We start from the raw sequence: 7609 nt of genomic DNA, 5'->3' as shown, positions 1-7609 counted from the left end.
AGTGTGTACATCCTCATCCTCACAGAGTATTAATTCATCCCCGCTGGAACCACAGGTCCCTCTGTACGTTCTGGAGGCTGGTCTCCCTGGAAGAGTTGATAATTCATTTTATGAACATCATCTTCTCCACATTTTGTGGAAGCAACCTCCTACGCCTTTCGCTGACAAGGTTCCCGGCTGCACTAAACACTCTTTCGGAGTACACACTGGAGGGGGGGCAACTCAGGTAAAATAGAGCCAGTTTGTACAGGGACCTCCAAATTGCCTCTTTTTCCTGCCAGTACAGGTATGGACTGTCTGACATGCCTACTTGGATGCTGTCACCGATGTAATCCTTTAACAGACAGACGCACGCTTGTCGCTGCTGCTTTGAGGATGCAAGTGCGGCTACATCGCACACAAGTCACAAACACATTAAAAAAATAGTTTTTTATTCTTTGGAGCACTTTGAGAGTTACACCACCCTTTAACAGACAGACGCACGCTTGTCGCTGCTGCTTTGAGGATGCAAGTGCGGCTACAGCCCACACAATTCACAAAGACAGAAAAAAAAGAACAATATTTTTATTGTTTGTGTAGCACACTTTGAGGGTGTCACCACCCTTTAACAGACAGATGCACGCTTGTCGCTGCTGCTTTAAGGATGCAGGTGCGGCTACAGCCCACACATTTCACAAAGACCGAAAAAAAAAGAACAATATTTTTATTGTTTGTGTAGCACACTTTGAGGGTGTCACCACCCTTTAACAGACAGACGCATGCTTGTCGCTGCTGCTTTGAGGACAGTATCATATGCAGTGACAGTAGACTTGTCAGAAATTGTTGGCACGTCCTTCAGTCCAGACCAGATGTCCAAACCAGCCCTTGACTTATGACACAGGCGCACGCTTGGCGCTGCTACTATGTTGATGCACGTGCGGCTACATCGCACACAAGTCACAAACACATTAAAAAAATAGTTTTTTATTTTTTGGAGCACTTTGAGGGTTACACCACCCTTTAACAGACAGACGCACGCTTGTCGCTGCTGCTTTGAGGATGCAAGTGCGGCTACAGCCCACACAATTCACAAAGACAGAAAAAAAAAGAACAATATTTTTATTGTTTGTGTAGCACACTTTGAGGGTGTCACCACCCTTTAACAGACAGACGCACGCTTGTCGCTGCTGCTTTGAGGATGCAAGTGCGGCTACATCGCACACAAGTCACAAACACATTAAAAAAATAGTTTTTTATTTTTTGGAGCACTTTGAGAGTTACACCACCCTTTAACAGACAGACGCACGCTTGTCGCTGCTGCTTTGAGGATGCAAGTGCGGCTACAGCCCACACAATTCACAAAGACAGAAAAAAAAAGAACAATATTTTAATTGTTTGTGTAGCACACTTTGAGGGTGTCACCACCCTTTAACAGACAGACGCACGCTTGTCGCTGCTGCTTTGAGGACAGTATCATATGCAGTGACAGTAGACTTGTCAGAAATTGTTGGCACGTCCTTCAGTCCGGACCAGATGTCCAAACCAGCCCTTGACTTATGACACAGGAGCACGCTTGGCGCTGCTACTATGTTGATGCACGTGCGGCTACATCGCACACAAGTCACAAACACATTAAAAAAATAGTTTTTTATTTTTTGGAGCACTTTGAGGGTTACACCACCCTTTAACAGACAGACGCACGCTTGTCGCTGCTGCTTTGAGGATGCAAGTGCGGCTACAGCCCACACATTTCACAAAGACAGAAAAAAAAAGAACAATATTTTAATTGTTTGTGTAGCACACTTTGAGGGTGTCACCACCCTTTAACAGACAGACGCACGCTTGTCGCTGCTGCTTTAAGGATGCAGGTGCGGCTACAGCCCACACATTTCACAAAGACAGAAAAAAAAGAACAATATTTTAATTGTTTGTGTAGCACACTTTGAGGGTGTCACCACCCTTTAACAGACAGACGCACGCTTGTCGCTGCTGCTTTAAGGATGCAGGTGCGGCTACAGCCCACACAATTCACAAAGACAGAAAGGAGGATGCAGGTGGAATCTAGACGGGATTTGGAACTGGGGACACACTACCTCCATCAATTGTCTAAATCCCACTGCACTAATGGCGGATACCGGACGCACGTCTAACACCAACATAGCAGTCAAGGCCTCAGTTATACGTTTTGCTTCAGGATGACTGCTGTCGTACTTCATCCTCATCGCTAGGGACTGTTGGAGGGTCAATTGTTTAGTAAAAGTAGTGATGTTCCTACTTCCTCTCTGGGATGATGAACAACTCCCAGCAGCAGCAATAGCACTAGGAGGAAGTGGTTCTTGATCTTTCCGTATTTTATTTTTATCAGAGAAAGTTTGGTCCTCCATTTATGTTATATTGATATATACTAAAGCGCACACAAACACAGCAAATATTTTTTTATTTTTGCTGGAGAGTAGTGCACTTTGTGGGTTACACCACCCTTTAAGAAATGAGCCAGCCGGCTCTTTACTTATGGGACACAGGCGCACGCTTGGCGCTGCTCCTTTGTTGATGCACGTGCAGCCACAGTGCACACAAGTCACAAACACAGAAAATATATATTTTTTTGGTTTGGAGTGTACTTTGGGGGTTACAGCACCCTTTAACGGTCAAGCCAGCCGGCCCTTTACTTATGACACAGGCGCACGCTTGGCACTACTTTGTTGATGCACGTGCGGCTACTGCGCACACAATTCACAAACACAGAAAATAATTTTTTTTTTGGTTTGGACTGGAGTGTACTTTGGGGGTTACAGCACCCTTTGACGGTCAAGCCAGCCGGCCCTTTACTTATGACACAGGCGCACGCTTGGCACTACTTTGTTGATGCACGTGCGGCTACTGCGCACACAATTCACAAACACAGAAAATAATTTTTTTTTTTGTTTGGACTGGAGTGTACTTTGGGGGTTACAGCACCCTTTAATGGTCAAGCCAGCCGGCCCTTTACTTATGACACAGGCGCACGCTTGGCACTACTTTGTTGATGCACGTGCGGCTACTGCGCACACAATTCACTAACACAGAAAATATTTTTTTTTTTGTTTTGGACTGGAGTGTACTTTGAGGGTTACAGCACCCTTTAACAGTCAAGCCAGCCGGCCCTTTACTTATGACACAGGCGCACGCTTGGCACTACTTTGTTGATGCACGTGCGGCTACTGCGCACACAATTCACAAACACAGAAAATATATATTTTTTTGGTTTGGACTGGAGTGTACTTTGGGGGTTACAGCACCCTTTAACGGTCAAGCCAGCCGGCCCTTTACTTATGACACAGGCGCACGCTTGGCACTACTTTGTTGATGCACGTGCGGCTACTGCGCACACAATTCACAAACACAGAAAAGATATATTTTTTTGGTTTGGACTGGAGTGTACTTTGGGGGTTACAGCACCCTTTAATGGTCAAGCCAGCCTGCCCTTTACTTATGACACAGGCGCACGCTTGGCACTACTTTATTGATGCACGTGCGGCTACTGCGCACACAATTCACAAACACAGAAATATATATTTTTTTGGTTTGGACTGGAGTGTACTTTGGGGCTTTACAGCACCCTTTAACGGTCAAGCCAGCCGGCCCTTTACTTATGACACAGGCGCACGCTTGGCACTACTTTGTTGATGCACGTGCGGCTACTGCGCACACAATTCACAAACACAGAAAAGATATATTTTTTTGGTTTGGACTGGAGTGTACTTTGGGGGTTACAGCACCCTTTAACGGTCAAGCCAGCCAGCCCTTTACTTATGACACAGGCGCACGCTTGGCACTACTTTGTTGATGCACGTGCGGCTACTGCGCACACAATTCACAAACACAGAAAATAATTTTTTTTTTGGTTTGGACTGGAGTGTACTTTGGGGGTTACAGCACCCTTTAATGGTCAAGCCAGCCGGCCCTTTACTTATGACACAGGCGCACGCTTGGCACTACTTTGTTGATGCACGTGCGGCTACTGCGCACACAATTCACTAACACAGAAAATATTTTTTTTTTTGTTTTGGACTGGAGTGTACTTTGAGGGTTACAGCACCCTTTAACAGTCAAGCCAGCCGGCCCTTTACTTATGACACAGGCGCACGCTTGGCACTACTTTGTTGATGCACGTGCGGCTACTGCGCACACAATTCACAAACACAGAAAATATATATTTTTTTGGTTTGGACTGGAGTGTACTTTGGGGGTTACAGCACCCTTTAACGGTCAAGCCAGCCGGCCCTTTACTTATGACACAGGCGCACGCTTGGCACTACTTTGTTGATGCACGTGCGGCTACTGCGCACACAATTCACAAACACAGAAAAGATATATTTTTTTGGTTTGGACTGGAGTGTACTTTGGGGGTTACAGCACCCTTTAATGGTCAAGCCAGCCTGCCCTTTACTTATGACACAGGCGCACGCTTGGCACTACTTTGTTGATGCACGTGCGGCTACTGCGCACACAATTCACAAACACAGAAATATATTTTTTTTTGGTTTGGACTGGAGTGTACTTTGGGGCTTTACAGCACCCTTTAACGGTCAAGCCAGCCGGCCCTTTACTTATGACACAGGCGCACGCTTGGCACTACTTTGTTGATGCACGTGCGGCTACTGCGCACACAATTCACAAACACAGAAAAGATATATTTTTTTGGTTTGGACTGGAGTGTACTTTGGGGGTTACAGCACCCTTTAACGGTCAAGCCAGCCAGCCCTTTACTTATGACACAGGCGCACGCTTGGCACTACTTTGTTGATGCACGTGCGGCTACTGCGCACACAATTCACAAACACAGAAAATAATTTTTTTTTGGTTTGGACTGGAGTGTACTTTGGGGGTTACAGCACCCTTTAATGGTCAAGCCAGCCGGCCCTTTACTTATGACACAGGCGCACGCTTGGCACTACTTTGTTGATGCACGTGCGGCTACTGCGCACACAATTCACAAACACAGAAAATAATTTTTTTTTGGTTTGGACTGGAGTGTACTTTGGGGGTTACAGCACCCTTTAACGGTCAAGCCAGCCGGCCCTTTACTTATGACACAGGCGCACGCTTGGCACTACTTTGTTGATGCACGTGCGGCTACTGCGCACACAATTCACAAACACAGAAAAGATATATTTTTTTGGTTTGGACTGGAGTGTACTTTGGGGGTTACAGCACCCTTTAACTGTCAAGCCAGCCGGCCCTTTACTTATGACACAGGCGCACGCTTGGCACTACTTTGTTGATGCACGTGCGGCTACTGCGCACACAATTCACAAACACAGAAAATAAGTTTTTTTTGGTTTGGACTGGAGTGTACTTTGGGGGTTACATCACCCTTTAACGGTCAAGCCAGCCGGCCCTTTACTTATGACACAGGCGCACGCTTGGCACTACTTTGTTGATGCACGTGCAGCTACTGCGCACACAATTCACAAACACAGAAAATATATTATTTTTTTAGCACTTGGGGGGAGCACCCCTGATGGACAGAGCACCCCCTGGACAACACTACAGCACCCCTTTAGGACTGGGACACTGCACAGGACTTTGGAGTGGACACAGCCCCTATGGAGAACTGACTGCACAACACAGTCCAGCCAGCCCCTATGGACTTTGAAGTAGTGGACACAGCCCCTATTAACAACAGCAGCACAGCACAACACAGCCAGCCCCTATGGACTTTGATGTAGTGGACAACAGCAGCACAGCGCAGCACAGCACAGCACAACACTACTCTGCACTACACTACACTACACTACACAGCCCAGCCAGCCCTAACTCCCACCCTTCCTCTTCACTGTCCACAGCCGAGTGAGAAAATGGCGCCGATGCGGGTACCTTATATAGGATCCAAAACCCGCGAGACTCGGAAGACGGGATGATGACGTTTTGCCTCGATTTCAGATCCGAGTCAGGTGGGAAAAGTCGAGCCTGACTCGGATCTGCCTCGGATCGAGGGGGCTCGGGGGGGTTCGGATTTCAGAAATCCGAACCCGCTCACCCCTAGTTTAAAGGGATACTATTGAAAGCCTACAGTATGTGTTTTAGACGTATTGAAGTCCTCTTGCAAACCATATGTATTCTGAAAGCAGACATCCTATGTAATTCACAACTAGCATCCATATTACAGTAGTTCTTACTGTGTAAATAACCTGCATTTGTGGATACATAGGTGGGTATTCAATTTGGAGCGAAAAGTCCGTACTGGACTTTTCGTTCCATATCGGATTTTTCCGGGGATAAAGTATTGGGCGCGAGCCCGCATTATCCCCGTATTCAATTAGGAATCTGCAAAAATGGTAGCCGGCGGAAAGGTAAGTTTCGCAAAAAAAACTGGAATTTTCGGGAATTGTCCCTGGGACCCCCCTAAAGATGTCCAGATATGGGGGATCACTATGGCTACCGCCGTTTTGGCTGCTGAAGGGAAGTCGGGTTTTTAAATAGCCGCGGCAGGTGCTTTTTTGTACCTGTGAAGAAGGGGTGAAGAATAGCACTTAGGTATTAGAGCAGGTGTGGGGAACCTTTTTCTGCCGAGGGCCAATTTGATCTATATAACATTATTTGCGGTCCGGATGCAGGCCACACCCCCACCATGTGATGTCACATAGGGGTGGGGCCACAATCGCCGGTGTTTAAAGCAATGCCTGGAGCATCCTGAGGATGCTCCGGGGAGCTGTAAGGGCAGCGGTGTGACCATCTGAAGCGTCCTAAGGACACCCCAGGCAGCACTGCTGCATAGATTCTGGCTGCAGGGTGCCATTCTAGGCACCCTGCTTTCCAGATGAGGCTAGCCGAAAAAAGCTCAGAGGGCCAGACCAAACTATTCCGAGGGCCTTATACAGCCCCAGGGCCTGAGGTTCCCCATCCCTGCTCTAGAGAGTGGTGGGCCCAGGTGCAAGAATATGTTTTGGGCCCCCCCATGCAGTGCCCCCAGTAGTGGTCCACCTAAGCAGTGCCCCATATACAGTGCCCTCAGTAGTGGTCCCCCTATGCAGTGCCCCTTATACAGTGCCCCCAGAAGTGTTCTCCGTATGCAGTGCCCCCAGTAGTAGTCCCCCTATGCATTGCCCCCAGTAGTAGTCCCCCTATGCATTGCCCCCAGTAGTAGTCCCCCCTATGCAGTTCCCCCAGTAGTAGTCCCCCCCAATGCAGTGCCCCCACTAGTAATCCCCCTATACAGTGCCCCAGTAGCAGCCACCCCCTCTTTACAGTGCCCCCAGTAGCGCCCCCCCATACAGTGCCCCTAGTAGCGGCCAACCCTCTATACAGTGTCCCCAGTAGTGCACCCTCATGCAGTGCCAGTGTCAGTGCCCGTGCCCCTTACACACACACACAAAAAAACACACAACTTACCTGAATCCCCTCTCCTGCCGCGACCGCCGCTGTCCGCTCCTCCCGGCCTACTCTGCACTATGGGAGAGACGTCATGACGTCTCTCCCATCACCCGCTATGGGGGGGAGCTGGAAGGCGTAGCACATGAGTGAGCTCCAGCCGGCTCCTTCCGTGGATTCAGCAGCCAATGAGAGTTTGCCGTTGGCGGCGGTGGTGTGTTTGTTACTGTGTAGTGCGGTCCGCTCTCACTGCGGTCTGCACTACACTTAAATACTG

Source organism: Taudactylus pleione, unplaced genomic scaffold, assembly GCF_031769625.1.
Source record: "Taudactylus pleione unplaced genomic scaffold, aTauple2 ptg000400l, whole genome shotgun sequence".
Classification (NCBI taxonomy): domain Eukaryota; kingdom Metazoa; phylum Chordata; class Amphibia; order Anura; family Myobatrachidae; genus Taudactylus; species Taudactylus pleione.
The sequence above is the reverse complement of the archived record's forward strand: the minus strand, read 5'-3'. Positions refer to the sequence as shown.